At 35.7% G+C, this 15,802-nt stretch overlaps 1 pseudogene across 1 annotated transcript; it reads right to left on the bottom strand.

Annotated features, from left to right (window-relative positions):
* Window positions 1-6,045: 6,045 nt before the first annotated feature.
* Window positions 6,046-6,747, bottom strand: LOC307184836 (zinc finger CCHC domain-containing protein 17-like; annotated as a pseudogene). Its single transcript has one exon. The product of its transcript is annotated as a zinc finger CCHC domain-containing protein 17-like (transcript).
* Between the last annotated feature and the right edge of the window lie 9,055 nt (window positions 6,748-15,802).

Genomic DNA, 15,802 nt, shown 5'->3' with positions numbered 1-15,802 from the left:
CTTGGCGTCATTTCCTTCCCCTAACAGTAAACTGAAATAACTGTTGTATCTTTCCTCCTCCATCATTCTCCCACTTCAAAAATCCTTATTACGTCTATGCTTGGAAATTGAAATTGTTCTGTTTCCTGTCTCGTTGACCCCAGTCTCTGCACATCTTCAATCCATTCTATGACTATCTCATCTTCTTCCAGCTGATCCCCTCCACTGGCTTTGTTCTCTAAACCCTAACATGTAGAGGCTGAAGTGACTTGTTTGCTGTTCAAACCCCTCTTTAGTCTGTCCTCAAACAACATGGCAAAATTTCTCACCTACTGCTTTCATTTATACATTCTAATTTCCAAGTAAATTTGAAAAGGCATTGTTTTATTTACATCCTAAGTTTTTCTTCTTGTATGCTTTATTCTATTTCCTCATTCTGGAATTCTTCCTCATTTTACCCAATTCCTAATTTTCTCAGGTAAATGTAAATACCCTATAGAATAAAGATTTAAAGAAATTGCAATCAAACAGTCACAGTGGGTGTCTCCAAATGGTGGGTGGGATTATGTTTATTTTAAATTTTCTTTTTTATATTCTAAGTTGTATATAATGGGCATTTATTTTCATCATTTGAAAATTATGTTATTAATGACTGTCAATATACAGTGAGCTGAGTAGAAATTAAAGGGAAAGGTTGACTGGAGCCATACATGTCTTCTTTTAAAAGACTTCAATGAAATCTAAGGCATATCTAAAGGCATATGTCAGTCGAGAAAGATGTGTTATAGATGTTACAATAAGATCATCCTGTTGAGAGGCTCTGGAATGTAAGAAGGAAGAGTAATTGGTTTGCTTGCTTCTTGTTTGGAAGAATGCATCATGGGATACTTATTGTGCTTAGACGGCAGGTCTAAGAATGTAGTCTGGGCACAGTGAGTTCATACATGGACTTGAGAGTAATCCAAGTGGAATAGATTTGGTTGTTCAATTATGAACACAGAAAATAATAGTGCAATTTGATTTGCACTTTATAAAGTCAATAGAAAGGTGTTAGATGACATCAGAAAAGAGATGGAAGTGATGATAAACTGTGCAGTAGCACAAGGCCATTCTTGCTGCTGTGCCCTCCTGAATACAGAGTGGGGAAATTTGCCTAATTATAATAGATTAAATTCACATTTGCAAATGTGGAATGAGAAACACCACGTACGGCTATCAAAAATAAATACTCGCCATTAGACTTCATAAATGAGCTAGAGTAGCATATTCAAATATAAGTTTGAAATGAACAGAGGAAAGGCCACATGAGCTTTAATATCAAATTATAGACCTCTAAGAACTTCAGGAATAAGGACTGCCACTTTCATTATATGATATGGGGAGGAGCAAATCATACCTCTGAGGATAATAGGCCTTTCTCACTGGTTACTTAGTTACTTGAAAGAAGTGTAAGGAAAAGAGGACTTTCTGCATAGATATATATACAATATATCAGAGAACAAATATATTACAATGCATTATACATTCATGAAGTTGTACCTGAAATTTTTCATTTTGTTCTCTCTGCTGGTCATGGGCTCAGAAGAAAGTGGCAATATTGAATTCTATTCAGATAGTGAGTCAAGCATTTAATGTAAGAGCTAATATTGTAAAATTTATTTTAAAAACATAGGAGATAAAAAATCTTAGAGAAAAATACATTAGAACACAAGTAATAGTAACCATGAAAGAAAAAAGGATACATTTCATTTTATCCAAGCTTAAAACTATTCATCAAAAATTATTATTAATAAAATGAAATGGTGAGCTAGACACTGATGAAAATATTTATAATAGATACACTTGTCAAAGAGCTCTTATAAATTAATAACAAAAAGACAAACCCACACTCAGTAAATCTCACCCTTCTGTAAGTAGAAAAAAAAAAAGGCAAACCCAATTTTTCAAAATGGGCAAAACCTTGAATAGACATTCACAGATAAACCTAAATGAATAAATGGCCAATCAGCATATAAAAAGGTACCCAACATCATTAGTCATGAGGGAAATGCAAATCAAAACCACAGTGAGATCTCACTACATACCAACCAGAAGGTCCAAAATTAAGACTAACAATATCAAGTTGGGGCAAAAATGTGGAGCAATGGAAGCATTCATACATTGTTGGTGGGAGTTTAAAAAGGTACAACCACTTTGGAAAACTGTGTGGCAGTGTCTAAGAAAGTTAAGCATCACCTATTTTATGACTCAGCAATTCCACTCCTAGGTATATTCCCAAGATCAAAATGTATATGTCAGTAATAAGCCTTATACAAAAATATTCACAGCAAGTTTATTCATAATAAGCCCAAAATGAAAACAACACAGATGTTTATCAGCAGGAGAATGGATAAACAAATGGTGGTATAATTTACACAAAAGGATATTATGGAGAAAATAAAAGGAAAAAACTACTGATACAACTGCTACTTGAAGAATTTCCAAGTATTTTGTCAAGCAAAAACAGCAACAAAAGAGTACATACTGTATGAGTTCATTTATGTGAATTCTAGAAACAAGCAATGATTTCTATCAGAACAGTGATGGCCTCTGGTGGGGGTAAAGGATGTGGATTGACTGCAAAGAGCCACAGGAAACCTTCTGTGGTGATGGGTATGTTTCATATCTTGATTTGGCTGACGAATGCATGGATGTATATATTTATACAAATTTCAATATACTTAAGATCTGTGCATTTTTGTATTTACATTGTCCCTCCACAACAACAAAATCAGAAAAAACTACTGAAGAGTGAACTTTAAGTAAACCTAGGCTTGTAAAAAAAATACTAAAACAAAAAAAAAGATTTTAAATCCATGATCTAAATGAGAATAATGAATAGTTATACCTCACTACTTGGCCTATTTCCACCTGCTCACCACTTTTGCTTCCATCTATTTGGCAAACTTGAACAACCTTTACACAGTGGAACAGACATTAATAAGAGGGAACTGAAGCCCAAGGGAACAGATTATTAAGTGCTGGCTTTGCCACTAACATGTTTTGTGATCTTGGGCAAGTCACTTCCTCTGGACCTCTGCTTCCTCATCAGTAATATGAGGACCAGACTAGGTAATTTCTTAGGCTACTTCCAGCTCTAACTTTCTGTATATAACTCCAAATGTGAGTTCTGCTTCTTAATACAAAGAACAGCACCAGAGTTCTACGGTGACCTAATGAAAACATTTGGCAGCATCAGCAGACCTGAAATCTGGCAGATATTTCAAAATGTTGGGCTGCCAAGAAAAGCTTACCAAGGTCATAAGCCTATTACACAATGATATATTGGTCATGCTAGTGTTGACAGCATCTCATATGATCCCGTCCCAAATGCTGGTAAAGCAAGGCTATGAATGAGGTCCAGGGATACCTAATTCTTTGTATGTAACCCTGTTAAGAGATTCGAGAAAAGACTTGGAAGCTGATATTAAGATCTGTTCCCAGTCCTTTGGAAAACCTTTTCAACTCATCTGAGCAAGCACTCAAGAAGGAACAAACAACCAATGTTCTAAATAAAAGCATTCCTGTAGGCTTAAAAAAGTTACAATACCATTAAATAAAACTCCTTTTTTTTTAGGTTAGCCATTTAATTTCCAATAGTAATAATAGGTTTGAGTGTCCTGAATGACTATATAAGATGCTGATTATTCTTCTCATTTATCAGATACTAATGTCTTCTACAGATTGGAAAAGGGATAGCTTGCCCACCTCCCAAAGCTATATGAAACCAATACAGAAGTACACGGAGTTCTGAAGACAAGACACAAATTTATTCATTCCTCAAGGGCATTTTTTAGTACATTTCAAAAATGGACTGTCCTGGGTAGTCTACATAATTTATCACTCATCTCCCAGAGCCCTTTTAGTCCAAGGAATAACAGGACCTTCTCATTCCTAAGGCATTCATGGTTAATGACTAAAGAATAAAGAACATTTTTAAAGCAAATCCAAAAGTGATTTCATAAAGGGCAAAGACTGGATTTCACATTTTTCTGCTAATCACATACATTCATCCTGGAGGCATTCTAAGTGTAATAAATAATACATATATCATTTTCTGCAAGGGCTGTTTGTTTGTCTATTCATCTGCTTTGTAGTAAAAATAGCTTTCATTTTCTGGAGTATACCCTAACATCTAAAAATGACTCCAAATGTATGAGAACGAATAGGAGAATGGAAAAACTCAAGACAAACACCTGATCATATTTCAATGCTGTGATGCAGAAATGATGGAGAGGCACAAAACTAGATCAAAATGTGCCAAGTAAATCTGATGGTTCTTGAAGCAGGATGTATTTCAAATTAATTTACACTTAAGTGCAGTCATTGAACAATAAAAATTATTTTGAAAAGGAGATATTTGGGGGTCTTCTCATAATTAACCTCAAAGAAGAATGAATTCTCACCAAATAAAATATTTCCATTTCATATATCACAATATGGAATTATAACTGAGAGCCACCTTAGGAAGATGAACTGTTTTAAGTACATCCTAGTTCTATTCCCTTTGTGTTACGTGGAACTTTTCTTGGATAACTAACTTTAGAGGCTTTTGCAAATATACATTGCTTTATTCAAAAAACATGTCTAAAAACCTTACTAAAGCAGGAACTCATTCAAAGCAAATTTCTTTAAGGACTGTTTTGTCTTTTCCCCATCCTGAAGGCTGTGGGCAGCGGAAGGAAAATCTGTGTTACTTCAGAATTTAAACGAGGTTCAAAAGCATTCTTAACACTGTCTTCCAATTGTACGCATGTGTAGCTTAGTATAATTTCCAGGCTTCAATCGCAAAAACTTGAATTTTTTTTCCAGAGATTATAAGATTCTCTATAGAGCTTATGATAGTAACACGATAGAGACGATGAATCCTAGGAAAGTAACTGGGGCAGTAGAAGGATACCAAAAATAAGATAGCTTATTATGACTCTTAGAACAAGTAAGACTAATATGATAACAACTGCACTGATTATAATTTGCTTAGCTGTTGATGCCCCCAGAAAAACCTGAATAACAGGATGTATCACGGAGTTTTCATAGTATAGTTTATTCTCATTATTTGGGGATCCCATATCTGCACATTCACCTGCTCACTAAAATGTACTTATAAACCCCAACAACAATATCTGTGATGCTTTTGTAGTACTTTGTGGACATACACAGAGCTGTGAAAAATTTGAGGCATCCTACATCACATTCTCAGCTGAGGTCAACAAGACAATACTCTGCCTTCTCGTTTTAGGTGCAATGTAAACAAATATCTCTTTCATTGTCTATTTAGTACAACTTCTTTGCATTTTTGTCCTTTTTGTTGGTGATATTACTTTTTTTTTTTTTTTGGTGCCAGAAATTTAAGCAGAGACCTAAAGTGGAACCAACTGACTAACACTATAGTAAAAAGAAAACAAAGCAATGATCTTGGCTTGAGCTGTCTGGTTCAGTGGTCTGGAGGAACGTCACACACAAGCTCAGTCACTGCAATCAATGTTTTCTGGCTGTCACTTCTAACACAGTAGAATCATGTTAGGGGGAATGGAAAAAGTGAGCACCAATTCTTCCCATGTTCTCCCTCTGTCCCTGTGTTGGATGCAGCAGAGATCACCCACCAATCAGCCCTAACATCTGGGCAGGCCAACAGGGAAGGGCTAATCACTCTGTTCTGCAACTACAGCCAGATTCACCTCCAAAACAGTACCTGTGGCTCTAGCTTGGACTCCTGTATTGGAATCTGGCTCTGGCAGTGGCAGCTAGAGAGGGTAATAGGACTTCTGCTGAATGAAGGAAGTTGGATGAATGAATGGGTGAGCTGCAGGGGTCACTTGCAAAGGGATGAGGAGTGATAAGGAAACAACCCGTTCAGGCAGATGCTTTTGATATCTATCTCTGAAACCTGCCTGTGGCACGAAGGGAAGCCATCTCCCATGGGAGAGAAGTCAATGGGGTGGGAGGCCATATTCTCACGACTGAGTCTTTCCAGGAGCCAGGGCTTCAAGGCACAAGGCTCCTGGTTCCTTCTCTCAACCAACCCCTCTACTCTTTCCACTCTCCCTCACTGTACTTCTTCTTCTTTTTCTTCTTCTTTGCTGCCTTGCTGTCTTTTGACGCATGCCTTGTCTTCTTGCCTGTATCATTCTCAGAGTCTGAGCTGTCAGTCAGATAACTTTCTGTCTATATGTTTCTTTTTTGCTTTTCTTTCTTTTTCTAGAAGAATCTCTTATGGGGTCAGGCTTTTCAAACTGTGCTAACTTTGCCTCTACCTTCTCCTCTTCCTCATCAGGTATCAGAGAGTACTTGGTCCCACCTGGTTGCATGAAATAATCCTTTGCAAAGTGGCCTTTACAGCCACACTTCTTGCAGGTAGTGTTCAGGACAGCCTCAAGGGTGATCTTCTGCCCAGTGTAATCCTGGAAGGCTACCTCTTTTCTTGCTCAGTGATAACACTGTTGGGGTCACGGTCCTTCCCAGTCCCTTGGTTGACAACTTTCATGGAGAGGAATACGTTTATGCTATCATTTTTCATCTCTCAGCCAATAAGCTTCACCCACACTTTGTCTCCAACGTCTACTCTCTCAGAGGGCTTATCCACGTGACAGGATGACATGTGAGATCCATGGACCAGACCTTGCTTCCGACAGCCTGGGATTTTGATAAAGTCTCCATAGTCTGTCACCATAGCAACTCTCCTTGGAAAATAGTATAGGGAGAAGGCAAGTTCTCCATGGTCTTGGGTCTTCCCGAATCATCCTTAATGTTCTGTGGTTCCTCCATTTATCTTCTGCTAAAGCTAATTCAAGCGTCTTGGTGTCAGCGTCAGGTCTCCCAGCTGCAGCATTGCTCAAAACACCCTGATACTGCTTCTTAAAATGCCTTCCAAGCATGTGCTGAAGTGTCGTCTGGTGCTCCTAAGCACAAGAAGGCTCTTATATGCCTTACAGAGAAAATAAGTGTGTTAAATAAGCTTCATAAAGACATGAGTTATAGTTCTATAGCCAGGGAGTTCAATGTTAATGAAACAACAATATATATTAAATTAGGGACAGGACAGGAATAAAGACGCAGATGTAGAGGATGGACTCGAGGACACGGGGAGGGGGAAAGGTAAGCTGGGACGAAGTGAGAGAGTGGCATGGACATATATACACTACCAAATGTAAAATAGACAGCTAGTGGGAAGCAACCTCATAGCACAGGGAGATCAGCTTGGTACTTTGTGACCACCTAGTACAAAGTTGGGATAGGGAGGGTGGGAGGTAGACGCAAGAGGGAGGAGATATGGGGATATATGTATATGTATAGCTGACTCACTTTGTTATAAAGCAAAAACTAACATACCATTGTAAAGCAATTATACTCCAATAAAGATGTTTTTTAAAAAATTAGGTATTTTTATATAGAAACATACATAAAACAATGATATGCATTGATTATTTGATGAAAATGTTGCGAGCAGAAGCTCACAAGAACTTACTCCCATATTTCTCCTAGGAGCAATGACTGAGTATTCATTCAGTGTTTGCAAACACTTTTTATAAAATATGACCACAGCAAATAATGAGATCAACTGTAAATATATCCATTACAATAAAAATAACAATAGTGTAAAAATTATTCTCATGCTAGAAGGCTTAGTCAACTGCTGATAGAAACTAAAATTATTTTAAAATATTGTTATTTTATTGTATGATAAAATTATGCCTATAGTAAAAATTATTTAAAATGGAGACAAATAACAAAAGATCAGAAAGAGAAATTAAGGAAACAATCCCATTTACCATCACAACAAAAAGAATAAAATACCTAGGAATAAGCCTACCTAAGGAGGCAAAACACCTGTACCCAGAAAACTATAAGATACTGATGAAAGAAATCAAAGATGACACAAACAGATGGAGAGATATACCATGTTCTTAGACTGGAAGAATCAATATTGTGAAAATGACTATACTACCCAAAGCAATCTACAGAATCAATGTAATCCCTATCAAATTACCAATAGCATTTTTCACAGAATTAGAAAAAAAAATTTTTACAATTTGTATGGAAGCACAAAAGACCCTGAATAGCCAAACCAATCTTGAGAAAGAAGAATAGACCTGGAGGAATCAGGCTCCCTGACTTCAGACTATACTACAAAGCTAAAGTAATCAAGACAGTATGGCACTGGCACAAAAACAGAAATATAGATCACAGGTACAGGATAGAAAGTCCAGAGATAAACCCACACACCTATCGTAACCTAATCTATGACAAAGTAGGCAAGAATATACAACAGAAAAAAGACAGTCTCGTCAGTAAGTGGTGCTGGGAAAACTGGACAGCTACATGTAAAAGAATGAAATTAGAACATTCCCTAACACCATACACAAAAATAAACTCAAAGTGGATTAAAGACATAAATGTAAGGCCAGACACTATAAAACTCTTAGAGAAAAACATAGGCAGAACACTCTTTGACATAAATCGCAGCAAGAGCTTTTTTATCCACCTCCTAGAGTAATGAAAATAAAAACAAAAAAAAACAAATGGTAACTAATTAAACTTAAAAGCTTTTGTAGGGCTTCCCTGGTGGCACAGTGGTTGAGAGTCCGCCTGCCGATGCAGGGGACACGGGTTCGTGCCCCGGTCTGGGAAGATCCCACATGCTGCGGAGCGGCTGGGCCCGTGAGCCATGGCTGCTGAGCCTGTGCGTCCGGAGCCTGTGCTCCGCAACGGGAGAGGCCACAACAGTGAGAGGCCCGCATACCGCAAATGAATAAATAAATAAAAACTTTTGTATAGCAAAGGAAACCATAAGCAAAACAAAAAGACAACCCTCAGAATGGAAGAAAATATTTGCAAATGAAGCAACCAACAAGGGATTAATCTCTAGAATATACAAACACTCATGCAGTTCAATATCAAAAAACAAAAACAAAAAAAACAAATAACCCAATCAAAACTTGGGGAGAGATCTAAATAGACATTTCTCCAAAGAAGACACACAGATGGCCAAAAAGCACATGAAAAGATTCTCATCATTAATTATTAGAGAAATGCAAATCAAAATTACAATAAGGTATCACCTCACACTGGTCAGAATGGCCACCACCAAAAATCTACAAACAATAAATGCTGGAGAGGCTGTGGAGAAAAGGGAACCTTCCTACACTGTTGGTGGGAATGTAAACTGGTATGGCCACTATGGAGAACAGTATGGAGGTTCCTTAAAAAACTAAAAGTAGAACTACCATATGACCCAGAAATCCTACCCCTGCGCATATATCCAGAGAAAACCACAATTCAAAAAAAGATACATGCACCCCAACGTTCATTGCAGCACTACTTACAATAGCCAGTTCATGGAAACAACCTAAATGTCCATCAACAGAGAACTAGACAAAGAAGATGTAGTACATATATACAATGGAATATTACTCAGCCATAAAAAAGAACAAAATAATGCCATTTGCAGCAACATGGATGGACCTAGAGATTGGCATCCTGAGTGAAGTAAGTTAGACACAGAAAGACAAATATCACATGATATCACTTATATGTGGAATCTAAAAAAGGAGGGGATACAAATGAACTTATTTACAAAACAGAAGTAGAGTGATGGATGTAGAAAACAAACTTACGGTTATGAGGGGATTGGGGGGAGGGAGGGATAAATTGGGAGACTGGGACTGACATATACACACTACTACATATAAATAAATAACTAATAATAACCTGCTGTATAGCACAAGGAACTCTACTCAATACTCTGTATTTGCCTACATGGGAAAAGAATCTTAAAAAAAAAAGAGTGGATATTTGCATATGTATAACTTTCACTTTACTGTACACCTGAAACTAACACAACATTGTAAATCAACCATACCACTAAAATTTAAGAAAATTAACTTTAAAAAATATTGTTTTAAATAACTTTAAAACAATAAAATAAATGCAAAAATTTTCATAATGCTACCATCAAAGAAAACTACTGCCAACATTTTGACATTTAAATTTAGAGTTTATATATATATATATATATATATATATACACATATATATATATACACACACACACACATACATACATATGCATATAGTGATATAAGCTGATATTTTCACTTAACTTCTTGTGTATCTTTCTATCAATAAATAGTTTAATGGTTACCTGGTATTTTACATAGTTTATTTTACTAATCTTCATACTATATGTATTTAAGTGGTTTCACAGAGCAATACACACACCCTTTTTGTTATTATAAATAAGACATTACAATAAAGGTATTTGTTTATATAATTTGGTAAACTTGTACAATTGTTTGCTTGGGGGGAAAATTAGAAATGAACTTGTTAGGTTGTTTCAGAGGTTTTGATAGTTGTCAAAATATACTCAGTGTCAGACAAAATAACATTCCCACTTCAGTGCGTGAAAGTGGCTTCCCTACACTGTTACTAAATCTATACATTGAAATGAATGTTTTCTCATATGCCCTGATGGACAAAAATGTGGCTCTAATTTGAAGATTAATTCTATTAATATGAACATATTTCCATACTTATTTGGACACTTTTACATTCCTGTTAAATGTGTTTTCACAAATTTCTACTAGTCAGCTGTTGAATTCATCTTTTGTTCATTAGTTTGTAAGAAATCATTTTTTGTTAATGGATATTCTTACCATATATGTTGCAAGCATTTTTTTTTCAGTGCAGTGGTTAACTTACTTTGATAATACCTATATTTTGTTTCTTTATATTTGGTGGTAAAGAATTAAATTGTCATATAGTCAAAATCATTTAAACTTTTTTGTTACTACTTTTGACATCATGTTTTCCCAAATTATAAAAATATCTCACTACATATTTCTGGTACTTTTGTGATTTAAATTTTTATACTTAATAACTTGTACCTAACATTAATTCATCTGCAAGTAACTATTGAGTAAAATATGTAATGTTGAGAATCTAGGGTTTCATCAACAGTTTCTTTCCAGGTTAATAAGAGTTTTAATTAGGAATTAAATCAATTTAGTTAACTTAAAGATTATTAAATGCATTTTCAGCATCTGTCATTGGATCATAAGCAGTTTCTTCCTCTCATTTATATTTATGTGATGACTTATTTAAATACTTTTTCTCAAACTATTCCAAAAAACTGCAGAGGAAGAAATCCAAATAAGTCCAAACTTATTCTACAAGGCCAGCATCACCCTGATACCAAAAGCAGAAAAAGAGAAGGAAGAAAGGGAGGGAGGGAGGGAGGGGGGGAGGAAAAAAAGAAAAGATGTTCTATAATATAATGACCAATCCTCTTCACAAGGGTCAAGACCATAAAATACAAAGAAAGACTGAGAAACTCTTATACATTGGAGGAGACTAGGGAAACATGATAACTATTTGCAATATGAGATGCTGGGTTGGATCCTGAACCAGAAAAACAAAAATAAATGAAATATCTGGTGAAATCTGAATAAATTTTGTAGTTTATCTAATAATATCATACCATGGTTAATTTCTTATCTTTGATAGAGTCTTGTGATTATATAAGATGTTAACATAAGGGGAAGCTGGGTGAAAAGTTTCAGAAACTCTATTACTTTTGAAATTCTTCCATTAATCTAAAATTATCTCAAAATTTAAAATCACCTTAATTTGATAAAAATATACATATAAATTTCACATAGATATATATACCTAATAAAATACTAATCTAATAACAAATCTACATTCAATTAGTCCTCAACATCCTAACCACTCAAAATTCTAAAATTTCTTTCAGCCATAAAGATTTGTTCCTGATCTGGAATGCATGAAAACAGCATCTGTATGTAGGTCAGATTTTATTTAATATCATACACAAATCACCCTGTAGAAATTTGGGTTCACAGAATTGGTAAAAGAAAATGCTGATACTCTAGCTACTGCTATTAATAAAGTCCTTTGTCTTTGACCCAAGAGTCTCATGTCTTCTGCCAGCATTTGTAAAACTGCAGCAAGCCTAATTTGCTAGCTTGCAAGTTGAGTAAAAATATCATCCTCTTAAGAGTTCTTAACATGTTCAGTTCTACTTTCTTGCACACAAAGAACAGTAATACAGGTGCTAAAATAATCAAATGCCTAAAGGTGCTTAGCAAGTGATGTAAATAAATGAAGAATGCCAGATGGAGATGGTGACAAACTAGAGAGTTCACTGCTTTTTAAAAGGCACAATTGCCATTCCAATTTATTATTGTGGACCCAGTGCTACCCAATTGTCTGATATTTTTATGAGAAGACAAACCTTTTATATAAGTAACACCTAAGTTTGAAATGTTGATAAACTAATTTTAAAAATTCTAAATCATGTCGTGGACTCAACAAATAGGTCTATAGATCAATGCTGCCATGGATATTTCTACCTTGGTCTACATGTTAGATGTCAAAAGACAAAGGTCTAGTTTCTTCTGCTTATGGACTACATAAGGTAATCCATTTACAAACTTTCTATATTTTCCCTCATTTCAAATCAGTTCCATATTGATAGAATACACAGAAGAGGTCCTTTCACAATTTGTTCATTAGACTCACCCTATTTTTGGTAGAGAAAGTGACAGGAACATACAGGATAGTAGAGAAATTCAGGAAAAAGAAATTAAACAATCAAATTCTCAGGATAGACCTGTTTTTTGCCTTCATGATCTGTCTTTGCAAAAAATAAGGCCTGCAGTTTCAGGGAAAATGAAACACTGTATTTTGTTTATTGCTTATTCAATCAGATATGCACCACTGAGTCCTTAACATATTTTAGCTGCTCTACATTTGCTGGCTAAAGATAAAGAAAATGTATATTAAAATAAGATGCTGGTAAGAACATCAAAGATTGAATGAAAATTTGGGCTGCTCCATTTTGCAGTATAAAAATGCCTAACTCTAGAATTTTCTCACAATTTGGATATCTGATTTTGCATTGATGCTTTTTATATAATATAGTAATCTCCCATAACAAATGGAAATATTGTCTAAGATTTTCATAAAAACTATTCCACACTAAATCTGTGGGATTTCAAAGAAGATATGATATCATTCAAGTATTATTTATTTCAAAAGCTTTAAACCCAAAAGCAATACTTACAAAGAAATAACAAATTATAATAACAAGTTCATATCCAAGGAAACCAGATTTTGCATTTTAAAAACAATCTTACATTCTGAGTTATTGGGTAGCTCAATGGGCCAGCAAAACAAGCCTCTTTTTTATTTGTCAAGTGTGCTCTGCTCTCTCCAACCACAGATCTGCTGCTATGCTACTCCATGAGATACTCTCTCCACCCCTCCCTACCTGTGCCTGGTCTTCCATCAGAACTCAGCTCACTTGCCATTGTCACAAGAAAGCCTTCTATGACTTCCCTCTGCTGTCAAATCACTTTCACTCTATCACAGCCCTGCCAGTCCACTCTTTATAACACTCACCACAGTTGTGGTTATTAGAATACTGTCCTTATTCCCACTGGACTGTAATACCCAAGAAGACAGGATCCATTTCTGTTTTTATTTTCCACTGAATCCTCAATTCCAAGTAGAGTTTTTTACATATAGTAGACAGTCAAGTCAAAATTAAGTATATAAATAAACCAAGTCCAAATTCTAAGATGCTAGTCCTAAGTCTCTCATTATCAACTGATCTCAGGAAAATCACTTAGTTTCTTCACCTGAAGAAAGAAGAGTAAAATAATAGAGTTGTTTTGATGAATATAAAAATGTTAGACTGTGGATGACAGTTGCCATCTTTATAGCCTTATGGTGATATTTAAATTATTTTGCTTTGGGTGAATATTTTCAATATAATCCTAATGCATTTAAAGGGATCATATGCGACTAGTAAAAATACAATCCATACATTTGTAAACTGTACAAGGTTTTTTAGTATATTCAAGATGTGTAGAACTGCCACCACATCTTTAGAACATTTTTAACGCTAAAGCCTATTTTGTCTGATATTAAGGTAGCCAGCGCACTCTTCTTATGGTTACAGTTTGCATGATAAATCTTTTTCCCTTCCTTTTACTTTTAATCTGTTTTTATCTTTGAATCTAAAGGGTTTCTCCTGTAGATAGCATATAATTGGATCTCAATTTAATTAAATTGTCCTTGTTTACAAGAATGGTTTTTGACTTCAGTATTTGAGATTTGTTCTAATCCAAAGTGAGTTCTTCTTTTAGACATATCTGGAATAACATTAAGCATATCAACATTTACGTTAGATCGGGTCCGAGAAGGAGAAGAGAGAGAAGAGCATCAAAAAATGTATTTTATGAAATTGTGGCTGAAAACTCTCCAAACCTGAAGTAGGAAACAGATATCCAGCTACAGGAAGCCCAGATGGTCCCAAACAAGATGAACCCAAGGCATTTAATTAAAATAGCAAACGTTAAAAAATAAAGAGAATTCTAAAGGCAACCAGAGAAAAAGTCATATAAAAGGGAACCCCCTAGGGCTTCCCTGGTGGCGCAGTGGTTGGGAGTCCACCTGCCGGTGCGGGGGACGCGGGTTCGTGCCCCGGTCCGGGAGGATCCCACATGCCGCGGAGCGGCTGGGCCTTTGGTCCATGGCTGCTGGGCCTGTGCGTCCGGAGCCTGTGCTCCGCAGCAGGGTGGGGCGGGGGGCTGTGGCAGTGAGAGGCCTGTGTACTGCAAAAACAAAAAAAACAAAAGAAAAAAGGGAACCCCCAAAAGCTATCTTTTCTTTAGAAACTTTGCAGGCCAGAAGAGAGTAGTATGATATATTTAAAGTGTTGAAAGGGAAAAACCTGAAACCTAGGATGCTCTACACAGCAAGATATTCACTTAGAATTGAAGGAGAGATAAAAGCACTTCTCAGACAAGCAAAAACTGAAGGAGTTCATCAATAATAAACCTACCCTAAAACAAATGTTAAAGGAGCTTCTTGAAGTGAAAAAGAAGAAAGAATCTACAGGAAAGGAAAACGTCCCAAAGCAAAATAACTTTCTCCAAGACCCATTATTTTAAAACTGTCAAAACTCAGTGATAAAGAATTTTAAAGGCAGCTAGGGAAAAAAGAGAGTAACCTACAAAGGTAGCCCCACTAGGCTATCATCAGATTTCTCAGCATCAACTTGATAGGCCAGGAGAGAGTGAATGACATACTCATAATATTGAAAGATAAAAACTGTCAGCCAGGAATACCCAGCAAAGTTATCCATTAGATATAAAGGAGAAATAAAGGCTTTCTCAGAAAACCAAAGCTGAAGGAGATTACCACCACTAAACCTTCCTTACAAGAAATGTTCAAAGGAGCCCTTCTACCTGAAATGAAGAAACAAAAGTACACAAAACTTTGACTAGGGCGATAAGTACACAGAATCAGAAAATTCCAACTCCATATCAGAATAGATTGTCAAACAATTATAACTTAAATGGGGGGGGGAGCATTATGAATAACTATAGCTACTTTAATTCGGTAACAAACTCACAACATAAAAACAGACAAGGTGACCAAAAAAACATAGAGGTGCGAAGGGGAAAAGAAGAGAACCTGTAAAGCAAATGAAGAAAAGATGCTATCAGCAGAAAAAGGACTATTTTATCTATGAGACATTTCATACAAAGCCCATGGTAATAACAAAACAAAAATCTAAAGCAGCAACACAAAAGAGGAAACTGAGAAAAAAAAATCATAGAAAACCACAAAACTAAAATGGTAGAGAGAAACACGAGGAAAAAGAAATGATATAGCGACCAGAAAACAAAATACAAAATGGCAGCACTAAGTCTTCAAACATCAATAGTCACCCTAAATGTAAGTGTATTGATTT

This window comes from Stenella coeruleoalba (assembly GCF_951394435.1).
Source record: "Stenella coeruleoalba genome assembly, chromosome: 3".
In the NCBI taxonomy this organism is placed as follows: domain Eukaryota; kingdom Metazoa; phylum Chordata; class Mammalia; order Artiodactyla; family Delphinidae; genus Stenella; species Stenella coeruleoalba.
The sequence above is the reverse complement of the archived record's forward strand: the minus strand, read 5'-3'. Positions and strand labels throughout refer to the sequence as shown.